This window comes from Geospiza fortis, unplaced genomic scaffold (assembly GCF_000277835.1).
Source record: "Geospiza fortis unplaced genomic scaffold, GeoFor_1.0 scaffold659, whole genome shotgun sequence".
Lineage (NCBI taxonomy): Eukaryota > Metazoa > Chordata > Aves > Passeriformes > Thraupidae > Geospiza > Geospiza fortis.
The window spans coordinates 468,239-489,646 of NW_005054530.1; the positions used below are offsets into that span (position 1 = coordinate 468,239).

Sequence of the window (21,408 nt, forward strand, 5' to 3'; positions counted from 1 at the left end):
CAGGAATTCACCCCTGGATTCCCCAAACACTGATGATGCTCAGGAGGGAAAGGCTCCCAGGGCTGCCTCCAGCTCCTGAGCTCCCTCCTGCCAAAGACCCATCTCCAGCACTCAGCAGGTGGAAGAAGAACTGGAATTGTTGGGAATCACCAGCAATGGCTTTGGCCAGTCAGGAGGGGAAGGAGTTTTTAAGGAAGAGGGTGAAAAGGGCCTGTGGATCAGCAGCACCTTGCACACAGCCACCATGGGAAAACATCTCTCCAGGAAAACTCCATGGAACAACACAAAATGACTCAACATTTCCAGGTGTGCAATGAGCTTCTAAAATTAGATGGTTCTTGAAACTCTAGAGTATTAAATATCCCAGGATCCTCCTTCATTTTCTACATGCAGGATCAAAGTGAGAACTCAAGAGGCAAGAAAAGTGAGGAAAGCATTAAACTGGCAAAGTTGGGCATTGTTCTTTCCCCAGAAACATCCTGTTGGCTCAGCCCCCAAGAAAGCCAAATGACACACATCAGGATTCTGAATGTCACCCTTGACCACACCTCCCTTTGACATCACTTCCACTGTATCCTTAGAATAACTTTCCCACTTGGAGGATGCCAGCAGAAGGCCAGAAGGGCAGAGCGAGCTTAGGAAAAGCAGCAAATCCCATCCGCATTTTTACTTACTCACAGTTACTGATTAAAAAAAAAAAAAAGGAGTCTAATCCCTTGGAAAACTGGAGAGGTTGCTTCTGGAGCCAAAGAGCAGGAAAAGGACAACTGCTACTGAAATATCAGCACTGGGCTCCCTGCTCCTGTCAAGCCCTGGATTTCAGGTGCTGGGAGTCGATGCAGCAGCAGGATGGGTGGGTTCAAGATATTTAAGTCAGACACTCTAATCTGAACTCCTACCAGCAGATAAGAGAGACTTAAACAGAGTGAGAGCTGGTTTGCTTTTATATTTAGCTCTATTTAAAAGAGACTCATTTCTCTAAGGCCAGTCTTTCAAACATGCCAGTTTGCCAAGAAATATCGCTCTGCACCACATCTGCCAAAGTTTGTAATCCAGAAAAATACACACTGAAGATAAATGCCCTCATTCTTGATTTTCACTTCTTTGTGTTTAGAAAAGGAAAGAGCAGTAAATTCTAGTCTGGTTGAATAATCTACTTCAATTTACATGGGCTATCTTTTGGGAAGGGCTTTTCTTCAATCTCCAAACTCAGAATAACTGGAATATCAGAATCATTCAGCTCAAGACATTGCTGAGAAGCAGAGCTTGGGGAGACAGATCCTACTGCTAATAGAGCACAGAAAATAAGCACAGAGAGCCCCTTCCAGTACCTAAAGGGGCTCCTTGGAGCCTTCTCCTCTCCAGGTGAGCACCCCCAGATTTCCCAGCCTGGCTGCAGCTCTGGTGCCTCTTCTGGACTCTCTCCAGCAGCTCCAGGGGCTGCTGCTGTGTCCCCAGGGCTGGGGCAGCTCTGCAGGTGGGGTCTCACCTGAGCTCAGGGGCAGAGTCCTCTCTCTCAACCTGAATTCCAGGTTAAGAACAGCCCTTGATCCCTTCTGGATGTTTTTCCACTGCAGCCGCACAAGGCAGCGTTGAAATCTTCTCTCCACCGTCCTCAATGGAAACATGACAACAAAATCAATTTGGAGATTGTTGTATTGACAGAGACACTTCCTGCTGGAGTTATTTCCATCTGAAAAAACCAACTGAGCCACACTGATGAAAACATTGTTTAAACTGTGATTCTGCAAGGAAACCTTGGAGCTCTAGAAAATTCAGCCATTCCAGTTCTTATGTGTGTCTTGGGAAAAGGAGTCCTGGTCAAAAAAGGGCTTCACAAAACTGACTGGTCTTTTTCTGTTTATCCATAAAGTTTCTCAAAGCAACAATTGACTATTTATCAGGTGTTTTGCCTTCCATCATAGCCAAAGCACACACATTCTGCCATACCTGAGCAGCATCCCTGCGCTGAACCACACTTCATTAAGTAATTAATTGAGTGATTCAGACAGATTAGGCAGCAGTAAAAATTATTTTAAGGTGAGTAACTGCCCTTCCATAGAGGTGTTCCCAAAGTTCCCCACAATCTTTCAAGGCCTTTAATTACTTTCAATACCAAACTCACTTAAGAGCTTAAAAGCAATTAAAAATGAGTTAAGTCAACATTTCTTTCACTGGGGTTTATTAAGTACTTGTCTGAAGCAGTCCCAATCTCTCCTTCCTCTAAAAGTCATTGGCAATTTCCGTCACTGTAGACTTAATTTTTGTTCACTTAATTCCCTAGGCCACACAGGGACAGGTATTACAGTGCTGGTGTAAAACTCACCAAAATTTAGAGTAATATTCCCCAGTTTTTAAAGAAATCATAGGGCGGAGCCCCCCAACACTCAACTCCTTCACCTTCCTGAACACTGCACATGGATTATAAAAATTCCTGATAATATTAGAGCAAAATAACAGGCTTTCCTCCAGCTTTTGCAAAGGACTTTAATCATTTCCTGTTCCAATCCCAGCACGGACCTTGCCTAAGGCACATTAATCCCTACCCCACACATTTCGTTGCTGCAGTTGGGTCAGGTCACTGAGCAGACCAGAAATGGTCCCTTATTAATTATTTAGTCACTGCAGAGTGTGGATTTCCTCATTTCCAGCACTGCCATTTCCCAAGGTTCTGGTGTGTCCTGGTGCTCCTGAACTTTCCCACTGGCTCCAACAAATCCACCTTCTCATTCCAACACTTTTCTGTGCCAACATCTCCCTGATGTTGTCCTCCTCCATCCTACCCCAGACCTACATATGCCACATGCTCCTCTATTTTATTTCCTAGTGCTATTTGAAAACTACTTTTACTTGCCGAAAAAAACCCCAGACTTAGCTCCAAAGAATTCCTAAAAGTGTATCTTTTTCCATTCTGCTTTGTACAACAGGCAGTGCTTCAACTCTCATATTATTCAACAAGGGGAAATGCCCTCCCACTGCCAGAGAGCAGGATCAATGGGATATTGGGAACAATTTCTTCCCTGTGAGGGTGGGCAGGCCCAGGCACAGGTTCCCAGAGCAGCTGTGGCTGCCCCTGGATCCCTGGCAGTGCCCAAGGCCAGGCCAGAGGAACCTGGGACAGTGGAAGGTGTCCCTACCCATGGCAGGGGATTGGAACTGGAGCTTTAAGGTCCCTTCCAACCCAAGCCATTCCATGATTCCATGACTTTTCATTGTTTTAGCTTCTTCCATGAAAATTTCAGCTTCCCTAGCAAAGGACCATGTCAGATTTGGTGCAGAATGCACATCAAAATTAAGTAACACATGACAGATCCTCCTTTGCCTCTCCACTGGCTACAGTGAGAAATATTCCACAGCAAAGGGTAGCACCTGAGCTTGTCTTCAAGCAGCCTTGCTGTACCTTTCCTCTGAGAACCATGGAATCCTTCAGGCTGGAAAAGACAGCCAAGATCATCAAGCACAACCTTGAAAAGCTAGAAAAGCCCAAGAAGCACCAATTCCTCTTCAAACAGCCCTGAAAATGTACTGGAGGAACCACAAGAAAGAATGGTAGCAGTGCCCCTGTTGCAGACATAAGAAATAAACCAAATTATACAGACCACAGTCCAATCTCACAAAGATATTTAGGAGCTCAACTCCCCCTGAACCAACAAAGTTAAATTCCTAAATTCCTCTGCAGATCTGGGCACCAGAGAAGCACAGTTCTTTCAGCTGGCTATTTCACATTTAGTGTTTGTTGTGTGTTCTGATGACATCCAAATGCTCCAAAACCTCCAAACATGCCACAGCCACCAAACCTTTGCTTCTACAATTCTTGTGTTGCTACTATTTCCACAGGAATTCCAGTCCAGGCTGTTCTGGTAGGGGTGACAGGTTCAGCCATTTTATGCTTTCAGCAATCAGAACACAGCTCCATTTTCTTTCATGCACTGCAATCAGAGTTTTGCCCTTAGTTTGGCAGCTTTTTATACCATGCAATAACAATTAACTCCCTTTGGCATAATTTATATGAATCATTGATTTAATACAGATAGCAAGGAAAAAGAAAAGACCTATTAAGTCATCTAAATGACCCAAGCAGCACTGCTGGATTGTTCTCAGCAGCACATTTGCTGTGCTTGTTTGAAATGTGCTTGCACAGCACAAGTACAAAAACTGTCTGCAGAGCAGACATGTTTCACTAACAGATGCTCTAAGTCAACATAGCTTGGAAATCTTCAGTTTATAACTAAATGTTGTACTGCACTTTCACTCCTCCAAACAGGCTTTAATGTTTCTTGAGGGGGTGAGAACGGGATATTTGTGTTTCAGTAGAAAATACTTCCCTGAGAATTTCCAAGTTGGATCTAAGGCTTGCATGTCCAAAGTAGGACCTGCAATATCCTGGGACCATCTCTTGAGAGGATTTGGATGCACTGCAAGAGGATGTCCAGTTCTAGGCATGTAAATAATACAGCAGACAGGCAATGTATTTTCAGGATGGGTTTTGGAGCATTTGTTTGTTTGTTTGTTTTTTAATCTCTAGAAGAAAACAAGGTGGGACTTCCCTGGTGGAATTCCAAGAGCCAAACTCCTGGCAGATGTGTTTTCTAATCTAAAGCCTTCTAATGGGGATTCCCATGTTTCCTCAGGCAATAGCTCAGTTTTGGGGGTTTTTCCTGTCTCACCACAAGCTTGCCTTCCAATTCATCCGTGGGTTTACAAATAGTGCATGCTACCCCACCTACCAAATCCTTGAGAGAAAGAGTTTAGAAGTGTTGGTCTCACTGTGAACCCCTTGGGGTGGGATTCAGGGTGGGATCCTTGGGGTTGTCCTGAGCATGGCCAGGATTTGGACAAAATGATCCTTGTGGGTCCCTTCCAGCTCAGGATATTCTGTGATTCCATGATTATACCCTGTAATAAACAGCCCTCTGGGAACATCAAACCACTGACCTTTACTCATCCATCTCACAGCACAGCACTCCTTAGGATGTGGAAAACCTTCCTAAACCTAAGGGAATGACATCCACCCTCAAAGCTGCTCAGCTCCCTACTGAGAGCAATCAAGGAACTACCAGGAGTACTGTGGCAGGAGGAGAGATGTTTGTAATTAAGCACCTCTGCACAAATGCAAATTAAATGTGCCCCGTGCTGTATTTGAGTTTAGCAGAGCCTGACTCTGCTTTTGCTGGCACAGCTTGGAAAGCTGTGACCCAAGGGGAGGGAGCAGAGGTTTGTGCAAGGAGTGCTAAAACAAAGCTAAGCAGAATCATTTCACAGGCCACTCCAGAAGCTCCCCTCTGTGTGCTTCCCTGACCCACTAAAAGCCTTCTGCAATAAACAGCCAAACACACAGATGTCCAGGGCCCTCCTGCAGAAACCATTTGCACTGTAAACAGGACATAAAGTGGGGGGGGGAAGCAGTGCTGGGAATGGGCAAGAATTACAAGTCCTAAATTTCACTGTGTACCTCACAGTGCAGTCACTGTTCCTCCACAGAAAGGTTCCTGAGTGGAGATCTGTGATTTGGCAGGACCTTGAGAACCACTGTGGGAAGAGAGACCCAAAACCAGAAAAGTGGCTAAAAACAAGTGGGACATTAGAACAACAGCAAAGACCAAGGGAATAATCAGGAAAATTCTGTCAGGAATGATACTGAAGAAGGATCACTGTCGTGAGAGCTGAGATCACCAGATGACTGCCAAGACAAGGAGTTACTGGGAATAAATCACCTCAGAGCAACATAATCAATGTCTGTCTCTTCTCACAACAGTGACAACATGGTCCCTGTGCCACCTTGGCAACCTACAAGGCTTTAGAACAAATTCCAGATAAAACTGACTGTGCAGACCATGTCCAGGAGAAACTGGACACAATGCAATCCTGCAATGGATAATGGGAAGTAAATACTAGTGACCACCAAATGTTGACTGCAAGCCCAGAACAGCAAGAACAAAGAGCATCACAGAAGTGTCCATGAACACCAGAGATTCCAAAGCATCACCATGTGCCCACCTCTGCATCAGGACCAGAGGTGCTTCCACAGGACACCCACAATTCCCCAAGCATGGACCAACACCTCGTCCCATTCCTTTGGTCAGCTCCTGCCTTCCTCAGCAACCTCAGACCATCACCACCAGCCGACTGACAGGGCCTGGCATGTCACATTCTGTCACATGTCACTAAATTGCTCTCAGTGGACTGTTCATGTGATTATCACCATGGGTCCTACTGCAGGTTTGGGGTTTTTTTCCCCAAAGGAAAACAAGTTCTTTGCAGTCACTCTGAAGACACTGAGAGAAACAAATTGTTGGTCCCCTGAGAATAAATCATTGTCCTTGTCACAATCATGACCACTGCTGTGTCAGAATGCACAAGAATTAGCTCTAGAAAGTGTCTGTGCTGTAAATTTTAACACTGAGAAAACCCTCAGATCCTTAAAAACCTCTTTGCTCAGCTACAGTAAGGAAGAAGACACAGAGAAAAAACTTGTGTGAGTAATAGGAGAGATGTTCAGTGCGGCAGATAATGCAGGAAAATTTATCCTCCCCCCTTTTACACGGCCCAAAAATGAGTAATTATGTGCCAGGAGACATCATCTACTCCACAAATCAAGTCACTGAAACTACAGACTAAAAATTGTTTTTAAGAAAGTCAATTTATTAGCGATTACTGTGCAGACAGACATATGAGTGCTCTTGTGTACTTGCTGCATTAACAACCTCTCAAAAGCCACAGGAAAAGGAAAATCAATACTGTGTATTTTTTCTCACATCAATTTATCTACTGCTGAAAAAAAAAATAACTCACTTCTGTGTATGCCACACATGACATATCCCAGGTTTCCTCTGAGCAAGGAAAATAAAACAAGCTTTTGCTGGTTTCAACCAACCGAACCCTGCCTTGCTGGACTCAGATTTTGCTTTTGATAAAACCTGAAATAAGACTTGAACAAACTCAGAGCAGTCTCAGGCAGCTTGGCACTGGTACACAGAGCCTTTTGTTACTGATCCTGTGGTGCTGGCGCAGGGCTGGAGCCCATTAGCAGTGAACGGTCCACTAAATATTTCATGATTCTGGATTTCAGACGTTTCCCAGGACAGGTTCTATCACCACAGATCCTACAAACGGGCATGACAGTTGCTAAATAAAGGATATCATGCAGAGTAGCCTCTCCAAAGCACTCCCAGAGCCTCCAGCCAGGAACCAAGCTCTATATTTTTTACATACATATATATATATGTCTCAAAAGTATGCATTTTTTTCCTCTCCAATTACAAAACACAGATTTTCTCTGCATAAAGTCTTTCAGGCTGCTACTTCGACAGGAATCAAAATAAATCGCAGGATGGCATTCCCTGTCAAGCAGACTAATCTTGTTTCCTTCACTTTCTTTTTCCGGGTCACCAGTTTACTTCCCTCGGCCGAGAGCTCCCCACAGACTCTGGGAGGGCGCCTTAAAGAGCTCTGCAGCCACAGCATTTCCCCATCACTAAACCCTAAAACATTTCTAAAAGAGGGCAAAGTCCTCTCCAAAAGGAAAGCTGCAGCTTTTACTCTCCAGGCTGGTACAATTCCCAAAGACACGGCCTTGCTGCTTTCCCACTGGGAGCACACAGCCTCAAAGCCTGCCCAGCAGAACATGGCCTTCACCAGCCATGGTCCAGCAGATGTTTGGACAAATCCACCCAAATCCTTAGAGAGGAGTGGCTGGAGAGCCTTGCAGGCAGGAATTGGGGGTGCAGGTCAGGGAGGGCGAACCATGGCCTGGGATGCACCCAAGGGCCGGGCAAGGGAGGCCTGTCCCGCTGGCCACACAGGCTGGACATTTGGAAGCATTTCTTCACCAAGAGGGTGGTCAAATGCTGGAAATGGCTTCCTGCAGAGGTGGCCAATGCCTCAAGCCTGTCAGCAGCCCCCTTAAAGAGCATGCTTTGTGAATTTGGTCAGCCAGGGGTGTGGATGATCCCTCAGGGTCCCTTCCAACCGAGCAAGCCTGTTGGATTCTGACACAGGAGGGAAATATTGAGGACTCAAGCTAAAAAGCTCAATATCTAACCTTTGCTCAGGCGCTGAGGGGCACACTGAGGTGCTGATCCTCCTCCCAGAGACACTTCCATGCCCACTGGGAAGCATGGCACTCTCCCAGGCAGCCGGATAATCCTTGAGGCAAAGCAGCTTTGTGGGCTGCAGGGAGCCATGGCACCTCAGACAGGCCGGCCTTCACTCTCACGGCCGCCTTAAGCTCATCTGAGCTCAAAGAACACGGCCAAAAACGTTCCCTGAGCCTCAGTGATCCACAAATGGTCGTGGCAGCACAAGGAGAGGGGGGAACAGAGAGGGAGAAGACATCCCCTGGTGGGAGCCTGCCTAGAGACACAGGTTAGGCTGTTCTTGGAGACGGGGAGCTACTGGAATGTGGTTTGGCCATGATTTTATTCTCTGCCCTTGTATCGGAGCTCACACACCAGCACTTCTCCTCCTCTCCTGCTCCTGTGCTTTGTATGACCCACTCTCCCTCCTCCCCTGCCCTGCAGCCACGTGGTCAAAAAGAAATCACCACCGAGCTCAAAATGTCCCCATTCATCAAACGTCAAAAGCTGAAGCAAAACTTGGTTTTTAATCAAAATTTGGCTGAAGTTGACCCCTGCACTCACAACCTGTGAGGAAGCAGCCGACGAGCAGATGTCACTGCTGGATAAGCCTCGTTTCTTTAGGAAGCTAAAAATGGAACCAGCCATCACCCTCATCTATGTTTAGACCCAATATTCCAAACAATTCCTCTATTTGCAGTTCTTTTTTTTTCTCCCCCTCCTGAAGCTATCTCTGGCAGAAGAATTAACCAGCTGCCACGGAGAGCAGGAATTGAATTAAAAGCTGAAGAAATGCAGCGCTGGTAGCAGAGGTGACGCACCAGCTGGATGCATTCCAGGTCACTGCAGCCTGGCAGGCTCTCCACGAGGACATCCCAGCGGATCTCGGCGGCACAGTTGGATTTTTCCCCCACGTATGCAAAAGCCATAACTCCTATGGAGCCAATCATTTCACGCTGGAAGCCCTGCAATTCATTTTTTAAATGCACTGCCAATCAGGTTATTATGTTCAAGCTAAGGGAGGAAAAAACCCTACAGAAAGACTTTTCATGGGGAAAGCATTCCGCTTGGGATTTTCCTTGTCTTCCTGTGCCAAATTGGCAGGAGAGCTGTATAATTACAGAGCTTTTACAAACAAAATTAATGTACAGCAAGTCTGTACATGGCCACCCTCCCATCCATGGATTTTATGGACAACAGAGCAAAAGGATGCCAGTTTTATTTCACTGTGAAACCACTCTCCCAAATCAGGAGTATTTTTAAGTAAAATCCCTGTGTGGTACCACAGACTGTAGTCCCCCCTTCCATTTTAAAAGGCAGGCAAACTTCACAACACAAGAGCCACAGAGAACAGGTACAGCATCCCTCAGATCTGTGTTCCCACACAAGGATCAGGATGCAGGATGCCCAGGAGTGGCATCAACACATGAGATGTGGCCACAGAGACAGAAGAAGGGCAATTATGGATGTTGTTAAATATAAAACCTTATTTTCTTATCAGCCTGACCAGGAGACCCTTTTTTTTAGACAAAAATATAACCAAATGCATGTGTCAAAAACCAATTCTCAAAACAAGACATCTTATTATATATTAAAGGCTTATTTCTCTTTATTATAGCAGAACATCAGTCCCCCTACGATCCACAAGCAGCTTCCAAGAATCCTCTGCTGCTGTCACAAATGTTCATTCTGTGGATCCTAATTTCTCTTTGTTTTCCCTGTCACATTCAATATATCTCCAGTTCATGAATTATAGACTTGCCTGATTTCCCTAACGTCACCCAGGAGTCTACAGCAATTCAGGAACCCAGCAGACACTGGGGAGGTCCAAGTCCTGGATGCTGAGACTCCTTCAGGATGAGAACAGACTAAGGCACATAATTCCCCCCTGACTGAGCTGAGCACATTCCTTTCCCTTATTTTCCCTCCAAAATTCCTCTGCTAGCAATTCACTCTCGAGGTGCTGAGGAGATGAGGATGACACACGTGTGTGGATCCCTGGAAAGTGTCCCAGGCCAGGCTGGACAAGGCTTGGACCAACCTGGGATGGTGGAAAGTGTCTCTGTCCATGGAATGGGTGGCACTGGATGGTTTTTAAGGTCCCTCTCAAACCAAATCATTCTGGATTCTGTGACATGATTCAAAGATTTCCTATTTCCCAGCAACATGAGAGACATCCCCACTTGCTCCAGAGTCCCAACCCAGATTTATTTTTTTTGAAACAGAACAAGAGCTGTCATTTCAGCAGCACCCCCACAACACTGGGTTCATTGAAGAATTTACTCAGTGACCTTTCAGCAGCAGATAAGCACATACACTCCTTAAACATTAACTCCTTCCAAACCCATATTCATTTCAGCATTTTTTGGACACTCACACAACTTCAATTGAGAGCAACACATGTCAAGAACATTCCACTGCTTTCTTCAGCCTGTGAGAAGCTCAGCACAGCAATAAAACCACACGTGTGGAGTTAAACACAAGCTCTAGAGCTGCTGCACTGACAGCTTCTCTCCAGCTCTTCATGGTCCTTTACCATTGTAAGAGGCTTTGTTTTTATTGTTTTGGGTGGTTTAAGTCATCTTATATATACTTCCTTGGCAGTTCTCTTAGGGGGAGGGAAACAATTTTTTAAGAGGATTTAAAATTATTTTAATCTGAAGAGCATTTATAAACATTTCCCAGTATACAGCAAGAACAATCTGTTGTTGGTGGTACGTTAATCCTGGCGAGCACTTGAAGGGCAGAAACACAATGGGGTGAAATTGTTACAGATGGCCTCAGGGTTATTCCAATACTTGAACAACTGGAATAATGGGGTGGAATTAAAAACATGGGCCCAAGCTTAGGAAACGCCTCACGATAAGATCACAGCGCCCAAAAAGAGGAACATAAAACTGTTGAAGAGGAGACACTTGTGGAAATTAAAAATGAGCCTTGTAGAAGCACAAGAAGTGCTTCTAGCCCAGATGGAAAAACCATCCATCCTTTTCCACTCAAAAGAAATAATAACCAGCAGGAAAAATTATCTTTCTTCCATTTGGACAAGTAAAATTTCACAAGGTTACTGTACAGAACAACCAAGAACTGGCAAAATGGAAGAGAGCAGAGATAATCTAATAGGCCTTTTCTATCTAATTTTTATGATTCTTATGAAAAATGACCTGAATAAGTGAAGTTATTTGCCCTTGTCCTCTTTGTTCATATTGGATTTAGTCATGAGGGAAATCCTGCCAAGGATAGTATGTTTTACTCAATTTACTACCCTTTGTGATTGCTCTATAAAATATTGGATACATGATAGGAAAGGTTATGGAGGTTTGGGGCGGGGGTTTTTGCAATGGAAAAAGAAGGAACACATTGAGCACTTGCTGGCAGTAAAAATTAAGACAACAAGAACTGGTGGAATTTTCTGAGGAGAATATTTATCTCCAAGTCCACGTTCAAAGGATTGTATTTAACCCGAATACGGTATAACTTAAAAAAAACAGCAACTGAGTATTAAACAAACAGCCTCTTGCAACATTTCAGTTCCAAGTAGGTCACAAATAACACTGGAGTCAGAAGCTCCATCTCTCTGCTGCACAAACTCTGTAATTGCCAGAAGCTGAGGTTTCCTTTGAATTCCCAGTATTTATTATCCTGCGACTTTCGGACTCTCGCCGTTAATCATACGGTCGCACCGCTCCTGCTATTACAGCAGAAGGCAAGAAACCAGAACCTGCTCTTCCAGGCTTTGCATTTGGTGGAGCTAACACTGAGCTGTGGAAGCCAGGCCCAGCCCCAGCATCTGTGCTGACAGAACCTGGGTCACGCTCAGTGCAGCCCGTGAGCCATAAATAACACGGAGAACTCTGGCAAAGCCCAGGTGCAGCCAGTCACCAGCACCACCAACCCCTGCTCGGGGACTCCAGCACACTGAGGTTGTTTTCCTAAAGCTATAAAGGCCAGCCATAATGGTGCAGGATCTGTTCAATCCTGGGAATGCACTGTGCTGTAAGATTCCAGGGAGAAGCTGGGGCATTCCTCCCCTACCATTCAATCCTACCCCAAAACAAGAGCCTGGGAACTTGCAGCCGCGCCGGATTGTAATAAGTGGTGTCAAAAATTCCAAGCAAATGAGTACCACATGTCTGGGAAGCAGGCCCTTTTCCTGGGCTGACCTTGGAGGCTGAAGGGCTGCCCCTTTCCTGACAAAAGGATTGCAGGAAGAAAAACATCCCGAGTGCTGCCGTGTAACCACACGGGTGAGATCCTTGCCACAGACAGCACGAGTCGAGGGTTTGGGATGAGATCAGATCCCATTGCTCAGGAGCTTCCCCAAAAGCTGAATGGACAGAGTGGGTCTTGTTCCCCCACAGACTTTGGGTTTTTATGGGGGATTCCATAAATCACTGCTGCTGTAGCATCCATCCCCCATGGATTTATGAAGGCTGCTCTTGGAATGGGGACTGGGAGACAGAGGCAGAACAGAAGCCCTGACTCACCTTGTGGAGGGTGGATTTTGTGCTGCCATTGGAAAGATGGACATGCTCTTCTCCAGCTGTGTCAGACATGAGCATCAGAAGGCCTGGAAATTATACATGTTACTCCTTAACCTCGTTCACAGCAAGGTCCTCCTGACCCTTTACTTGGGATTAAATTACACACATTTACAAAAACTAATTGTCTACTACGCATTCCAATTACAAGTCTAATTATACTTATCTAACTGTTGCCTGACCGACTTGGTCTGGAATCAAACCATGCTTTTTTGCTTTATTCCATACTAAATTGGGCTGAAAGGCTTTCTGGAGCTCTGGAAGTTCAGAAATAGATAAAATAGAAGCATCTGAAGACTAAGCAGATAAAAGGCCAGGCCAACACAGAAGAGCTTTCCAAGTGCACATCAGAAGGATCCATAAGGATTTAATAAATCTTGGACTCAATATCTTTACTTTTGTTTCCAAAAGACCAAAAGAAAAAAAAAATGCTCAGTCCCAAGCTTCAGGAGGGTCTTTCATCCAAACAGAGGATTATGTCAGTCCCTCCTGATCTTGGAACATATAAATCCATTTTACACTACTTTCCTTTTTGGAGGCTCTGAACAAGTTATCAGAACCTTGCAGTTATGTATTAAGGCAATAACTACAATCAAACAAACATGTCTCAATGGGTTTAAAGCAAGTGGTCCATAGACCACTGTGCTCAAAGGACAGCAATCAATGACTCCACATCCAGCTGGCAGCCAGAAACAAGGAAAACAGGGGTGGTACTTGGGCTTGTCTTGTCCACAACCACCATGGATTACTTGAGTAACAGCACAGGCTGATATTCAGAGGAATCACAGGATGGCCTGGGTTGGAATGAACTCCAAAGTCTGTTAGAATTCCAACCTGGCCCTGGACACTGCCAGGGATCAGGAGCAGCCCCAGCTTCTCTGGGCAGCCTGAGCCAGTGCCTCCCCACGCTAAAAACCAAGAATTCCTTCCCAATATCCCACCTAACCCTGCCCTCTGGCACTGGGAGCCATTCCCTGTGTCCTGTCCCTCCATCCCTCGTCCCAAGTCCTTCTCCAGCTCTCCTGGAGCCCCTCTGGGCAGCGGAAGGCTCTGGCTGGCCAGTCAAGGGAAGTCATTAATGCCCCAAATTGCACACAGCCAGGTGAGGGAGCTGAACTTTTTGATCTGGCAAGGAGGAGACTAGAGCCAATCTAAGCCCAGCCTGCAGCTCCCTAGGCAGCAGCTACAGAGGGGTCAGCCAGAGACTGTGAGCTCTGCAGGAGCCTCTTCTCAGGCAGCCCTGAGCATCTTGCCCAGGCATCAGATTAATTCCAGGGAGGAAGGGATGGCACTCCCTCTTAGTGTGGTGCATGGACTGAGCCCAAGTGAACATCAGCCATGCCCCATCAGAGCAGCCTCAGCAATTAACACCCTCTTCTCACCCATCAGTTCCTTGTGACAGAGTTCATTCATCCTGCAAGGAATCACAGCCTGCGTTTCGTGCATTTCGTTTTCTGCTCGGAATTTGCACCATCTAATTTACTCACCATTAGCATAGATGATCTAATATTCCTTTCTGATCTTAATTCCCAGCAAACCCATCCAATTCAATCTCCCTTTTTTGTACACAGACTACAAAAGCTCGAGTCATTACAATTCCTACCCGGTTCCACGCTGGTGTAAACGAGAGAATGAGACCCTTAAATTTCCAAAGAGCTTGAAGGCAGCGTTGCATTAATGAACCTCCTGGAACAACCATGTGTCTGTGCAGAAGAATGTCAGCTACTTGTATGGCAGCCTTTGAAGGTCCCTCCAAGGAGGAAACGAGCCATCAGCCAGGACAAATTCCCCAGCTGGGTTTTGATGGATCACAAGACAAACAGATCCCTACAAAGAGAGGCTGAAATTGTTTTACAAGGCCTGGTACCCCTGACCTCAGCCCTGCTCTGTCCTGCTCCACTTACACAGCCTGAGAAAAACCCCTTCAGGTGGGCACACACGGATTTGGGGATGCAGAACGGTTGTGACAAAATCCAGGCACCAAGAGAGCACTTCAACATCTGGGTAGAAAAGGGGGGGGAAAGCAACATCATTCACGTTAGTGATTTGATGTTTACCTCCCACCAAACAAGCTGAGACACACCTTAAAGCTAAGTTTCACACCTTTTACTTTCTGAAATGGTCTGAAAAGGGGATTGGGGACAAGGGATGGAGGGACAGGACACAGGGAATGGCTTCCCACTGCCAGAGGGCCGGGCTGGATGGGTTATTGGGCAGGAATAGTTCCCTGTGAGGATGGAAAAGCCCTGGCACAGGGTACCCAGAGCAGCTGTGGCTGCCCCTGGATCCCTGCAATGTCCAAGGCTGGGTTGGACGGGGCTTGGAGCAGCCTGGGTCAGTGGGAGGTGTCCCTGCCATGGCAGGGGTGGCACTGGGTGATCTTTAAGGTCCCTTCCAACCCAAACCATTCTGGATTCTGTGAGAACACCTGTCAGATCAATCCTGCTGCTGACATCCCAGCCTGCTCTGGGAGAAATCTGTTGCTTTTCCCAGGAATTCATCAAGTGGGAAGTTGTTCTATGAAGACAAACACTTGTACACCCCACTCTGTATTAATCTGAATTCCAGTTTCCAAGGAGAGTTTGACATTAGTTCCTAGCACACATCACCACTGAAATGTATCATTCTGTGTTTGTTACACAATAAAAAATTAAACAGACTCTCAAATTACTAATTAGACGCCATTGCTTAAATAAGTGTGCAGAGAAGCAGTGGCCAAAATTAAGGAGTTCTAATTTTAATGAAAGGACAGCAGTGTACAACTGATATTTGACCAAGCAGGGAGCAGAAATTTCTTTCAGGAGAACAAAAGCATTATTTAAAAAAAAAATATTTGTAATCAAATGTTTAAAATCAGCAAGCTGGGATTCTTGACTTAAATACAAATAAAATCAGCAATAGATTTAAAAAATAGATTTAAAACCAGAAGTAGCTATATGAGATTACCATTTCTTCTCCAGGCAGACAAAGCTCCAGGATCCTCTTTGGCAAGAAAATAGGAAATCGTTAGAGAAATTGACTATTTAAAATAAATTATACCTATTGCAGCCCTTCCTCATATAAAATACAATAATAATCCAAAATATGGCTTAAGGAAAGCAATAAAAGGAAGGCAAAAACTACCTTAAATAGGATGGTAAATGGTAAAATCCAGCTCTCCCACCCTTCCCACCAGGAATGCAGTCACACACAGGCTGTGGCTAAACACAGGAATACAACAGGAAAAATGAAACTGGGTGTAACAGCAACAAACAGAATGGAAATGGAATCCACTCAGATCCTCCCTCCCACTATCAAATTCCTTGCATGATGACTGTTGGAAGGGGCATAAATTGAAAATGCAAACATCCAGAAGATAAAAGGTGTTGGTTCACTGCCACTCTGCCTTTGTAGGACTGCGTAAGGCACTCGAGGAGTTCAGAGCATGATAAAAAACAACTTTTTCTTCAGCTCTCACCATTACTTTTGAGTGGCACCAATGCCAAACCCCAGAGCTACAAGGGCTTCTGTGCCATATAATCAACCCCTGCAAAATTTCCATCCAAGAAGCCTGAAAACAGCCTTGCAAGGGAAATATCAATAATTCCTTTCCAGGGATTGGGAAAACAAAAATCCAGACAAAGCACAGATCTTGCTCCAAGTCACACAAGAGCTCAGCTCCTGTGCCATGCACAGTCCCTGCTTTTGTCTTTCCCTGGCCTTGATGGCAAAGCATCTCTTGCCATCTCTTCCCCTTAAACCTAAAAAAAAATACCTTGGCACGCTGCAAAAGAGTTCATTTCCAAGAGAGAAAAACGTAACTTTGCCTTTGACAACTGCTTTTCAGACTGAAATATCCTCTTGAACAAGAGAATTTCCCATACTGGAAAGGTGTGAAAGCTCTCCAGCTTCTCCTTGCCAAGTTTTAATCAGCATAATCCAGGACTAACTTCCCAAGCACAGAAAATGGCAAGGTTTTGGGTTTTCCCAGTCCCACAGTGAGTGCTGCTGAGGGATGAATAAAACAGGTCAATTCCACAGTGGATCTGCAGCATTCCAGCTGCTCCATTCATAATTCATGGTTTTGACACATCTACCTGCTGCTTGGGAAAGATGAGCACACACAAACATGACATGGACATGGGCAAGAGCTTTTTCCTTCTTTCACTCTCATTTCTACTCTCCCAACAGAAAATAAAATAAAATAAAAAAAAAAGGAATAGGCTGAAGAAGCAGAGTGGGGATTAATCCCAGAAGAATAAATTTATTGCTTCCACACAAGCCCCTGGCTGTCCAGAAGCACATGTGTACACTCACAGAAGGCAAGTCTTACATATTATTTTCTAAAGTTCAACATGGTCATTTACCTTTGTAATTATCAGTTTGAAACTGCAGGGAAATGGACATCCCTGGGAAATGGGACAGACATCCCTGGGAAACATAAACAGCCAAGAGTGTTTAGGTGGTTCCAAAGTGAATGTTGTCAAACACGGAAAACTTCTTAAATCTGCTAAGTGGGGGAAATTGGCAGTGGGAAAGTGTTTAATTTATACAATCCCAGAATGGCTTGGGTGGGAAAGGACCTTAAAGATCACCCAGCTCCAACCCCTGCCATGGCAGGGACACCTTCCACCAGGTCAGGTTGTCCCAAGCTCCATCCAGCCTGGCCTTGGGCACTGCCAGGGATCCAGGGACAGCCACAGCTGCTCTGGGCACCCTCCCAGGGAACAATTCCTAATTCCCAATATCCCATCCATGCCTGCCCTCTGGCACTGGGAGCCATTCCCTGTGTCCTGTCCCTGCAGGCCTTGTCCCCAGTCCCTCTGCAGCTCTCCTGGAGCCCCTTCAGGCCCTGCAAGGGCTCTGAGCTCTCCCTGGAGCCTTCTCCTCTCCAGGTGAGCACCCCCAGCTCTCCCAGCCTGGCTCCAGCCCTGCAGCAGCTCTGGAGCCTCCTCTGGGCTCTCTCCAGGTGCTGCTGCTGTGTCCCCAGGGCTGCAGGTGGGCTCTCACCTGGGCTCAGGGGCAGAATCCCCCTCAGCCCAGGGCATGGAGGCTTCCAGGTGCCAGTTCCCATGGGCAGGGCCTGCCCAGCTTTTCATCCCTCAGCACCCCAAATCCTGGTCCCCAGGGCTGCTCCCCAGCCCAGCCTGGCTGTGTGGTTCATGCTGAATTAATTCCAGGAGGGCTCCCTCTCCCCTGAGTGGGCACCATGGCTGTTAGCACACGGTGACGAGCTGGGGTCATGTCGTGGAACACTCCAGCATGTGGAGTATCATGCATTTAGCTTGTCTGCAATTAAGACCATTTCATTGTCTCATCAGGTTCCCTGTGATACCCAATTAAGTAATAACACAAGGAAAGTGCTCTTAATTAATGAGGAAAATGCTCTACAAGCTAGACACAGGTGTGTGTATCTCAAGCAGGGCCTGAAACAGTTGAACAGATCATTTAATCTTTATTAAAAAAATCCCCACTCAAATTTGTATCTAATTACCTCAATAGCAGGAATCTTCCTGATTTCTTCCAAGGGGGTTAAATTTCTTTGCAATATTCTACAACCAAGTGGTTTATAAGAGACTCAAATTAAAACTGACACATGGAGTACAAGATCACAATTTACACATGGTTCTTCTGGGGATGGAGCAAATGGGTTTAAACCACCTTTCTCCTTGCAGTGTTTTGACAATATCAATCTCCTCTATTGATATTGAATTCATGTTTATTCTTATACCAGCTCTGCTATTTGGGTTGAGCTAAATGAAAGCCCATCCCCACTGTTAGATTAGTCAGGGCAGCATCTTTTAAAGAAAGATACTGGAAAAAGGCAGAATATCATCCTAAATCTCATCCTTACACGCTTCAGTGAACGGAAGGGCAAAATTTAACTGCAAAAACAACATTTCCATCAAGTACAGCAGTTTTGTACCCCAGTTTCTTCAGCTAAGTAAAGTGGACGTGTGTCCTTCAATGCATTGAACACACCATTTACAGAACTGTGTGGAAAATCATGAAGTCACTGGAGCTGCTGTGGGCAACTTTGATAACCTTTATCTCCCCTTCCCCATCGCTTGGTTTCAGTGACATTCCAACCTGAATCAGCTGGAATTCTTCAAGCCACAGTTTTCTACCTTTGGTGAGAATCAAGTACAGAAACAAAGTCCTAAATTCTGACTCCAGGAGCAGGAATTGCAAGGAACATTATTTGCAGGGAGTGAGGCACATGAAGATCTGCCCTTGCCTTTCTCCCCAGATCCTCAGGCACAGTCACCTTCCCTGGCACAGCAGCCTTCCACCTCTTCAGCTCTTTTCTCCCTGGATAGCAGAAGGAACCAGCTTTCTAGAAACTCAAATCTTATTCACAGCACAATGAAAGTCTTTGATTTTTAAAAAATATTGTAAAAAAAAATTTCAAAGTACCTATCTAGGCTACAGCAGCCTGTCCAAAATCTTCTACAGCAGATCCCTATGGGGAAAGGTTGATAAAGAGGACAGAGCTGTCAACCTGTACTTTCATAACCTCCCACCCTAGTTTTTCATCACAAGGTTCTTCCCTAAGCTCTGCATTTCTTCCTTCAGCTGCTCATTTTAAGCTCTTGAAAGTTTTGGTACAAAGGAGCCACAGAGACAATTTTTTCTCTTTGATCAGTCACGTCCCACTGTTCAGAAAACAGGCTCCAAACCATTAATCTTGCTTATGTTATCCAAACGCTTGCTAGGATCTCATCTTTCCTATAATTTATTTAGCACTGAGCCCCCTGACAATACATCTGAGGTATTCTTAGATCACTTCAAACATCAGTCAGGCCAGGATGGCGAGGCAGAACTGGCAGGGATGAGTCTGAGATGCAGACAAAGGCTGAGCAGTGCACGTGGCACTTCTCCTGGAAATGCCACGGACGGTGCCCAGCTGTCCCTCAGGGAGCACAGGGCACCACCTGGACACATCCAGGTACCACAAGGCATCACCTGGAGCCAGAGCATTCCAACAGAGGCTTCGTCTTGCTGCTCAGAGCATTCTTGCTGCATTGTTTTACCTGGTGCTGACGCCCATTAAAACTCCATTTGATACAGTTCCCTAAATTAGGATGCAGCAGCCAGAGGTGAACACTCGGGATGGAACTGATTTGGGGAGAAAGGAAGTTTATAGATGGTTTGCATAAATCCCTCCCTTAACTGCTCCTGTGTGGAGACCCACCAGGCAATCATCACATTCCCAACCAGCCCAGGCTCCCATAGATATTTTACAGCTTTGAGACATTCTCCCATGTAATGAGGAAGCTGGGGAGCAAAGGAGGCTCAGGGGGCACCTTCTGGCTCTGCACAATCCCTGACAGGAGAGTGGAGCCAGGTGGGGTCAGGCTGTGCTCCCAGGGAACAGCGACAGCACAGGAGGAAACAGCCCCAGGTTGAGCCAGGAGAGGTTTAGATTGGATATTGTGAATATTCCATTCTGGAAACTGCCCAGGGCAGTGAGTCCCCATCTCTGGAGGGATTTAAAGCTGTGTGGATGTGCCACCTGGGAACATGGGGCAGTGGTGGCCTTGGCAGTGCAGAGGAATGGTTGGATTTGATGGTCTTGGAGGGCTTTGCCAACCTAACAAATCTGTGATTCTATGTAGGGGAATAGATTTATTATATAAATAGAAATCTTTTTAACCTTCACTCCCAGCTAACCAATTGCATTCCCGTATTCACCATGTGCTCCACAACATTTTTGGGCTTGTTTCCAGCTCCAGTTAATTTGAGCTGTATCCCAAACCCGCCCTTCCCCCTGTGCCATCCTCCACAGAAATGCTGAACTAGAAGGAGGTGGTGATTTTAATGTGAAGTTTGGCCCATTAAATAAAAACTAATGTTTCAATCAGCAAACTCCATCACCCCCTCACACAACCCCTGTGCCACAGCCAGGGGTTAACGGTGCCTGGTGCCCTCCTGCAATCCTTTCTGCCTGGGATGAAAACCCTGGCCACAGTTTCATCATTTAAATGTCACCCACAGCCAACTTAACGCTTGACAAGAACATACCCTGCACTGGTCTCTACAGTTTTAGACAAAAAATGATCAATTTTAGAGGTGGGAAGTGCTCTTTTCCATGGATCATTCATCCCAAAAGGCAGTTCACCTTTAAAGGGTTCTCCCTTTAAAACTTCCTTGGATGCATGGGAGGGCACTCAGTGCCTGGAATTTTCTCTGGGATGCTCCTGCAGTCAGACTGTCCCTCTGATAAGCCAAGCAAACTCAGCTCTGTGCTTCTCTGTGTGTGTTTTTCTAGTCCTCAGACTATTTTTGTGTTTCTTCCGTTCCCCTACAACTTATCCAGGAGCTATTTCAGGATGCTGAAATGGAAATCATACTCAGGAAAGTCACAAGCACCAAATACAGAAATGAAATCTGTTCTCTTCTAAATATTTTCTTGCATGTACACCTAAAAACTAAAAAAAAAAAAAAAAAAATTAAATTTAAAATTGCCTTTTTTGTTGCAGCATCACTGCTGGTGTTTACACCCACCTGCTCTGTAATCCCTTTGAGCACCACTGCTCATAAAACAACTTTCTCAGAGCCCCTTTAGGCACTGGAAGGTGCTCTTAGATCTCCCTGGAGCCTTCTCCTCTCCAGTCTCCCAAAATCCTGTTGCATCCACTGCTGGATCATTGGAACCCTTCTAAAACCCATCCACTTGACCACAAGACCCCATTTTTAATATGATTAATATAATATTAATAATTTGCTAACATCCTGCCAGTTCTCTCCATCAGAATATCACTTGGTACTAAAATGCCTCCCAGGTCAGAATTTAAACAAGAGCTTGCCTG

General features: G+C 45.6%; 1 protein-coding gene across 1 annotated transcript in view; it reads right to left on the bottom strand.

The window, feature by feature from the left end:
* Positions 1-12,580, bottom strand: part of FAM168A (family with sequence similarity 168 member A) — a 107,594-nt gene extending 95,014 nt beyond the window's left edge. The window contains exon 1 of the mRNA XM_031063782.1: positions 12,563-12,580. The gene's annotated coding sequence lies outside the window, so the exon portion shown is untranslated. The remainder of the gene's footprint in view (positions 1-12,562) is intronic.
* Between the last annotated feature and the right edge of the window lie 8,828 nt (positions 12,581-21,408).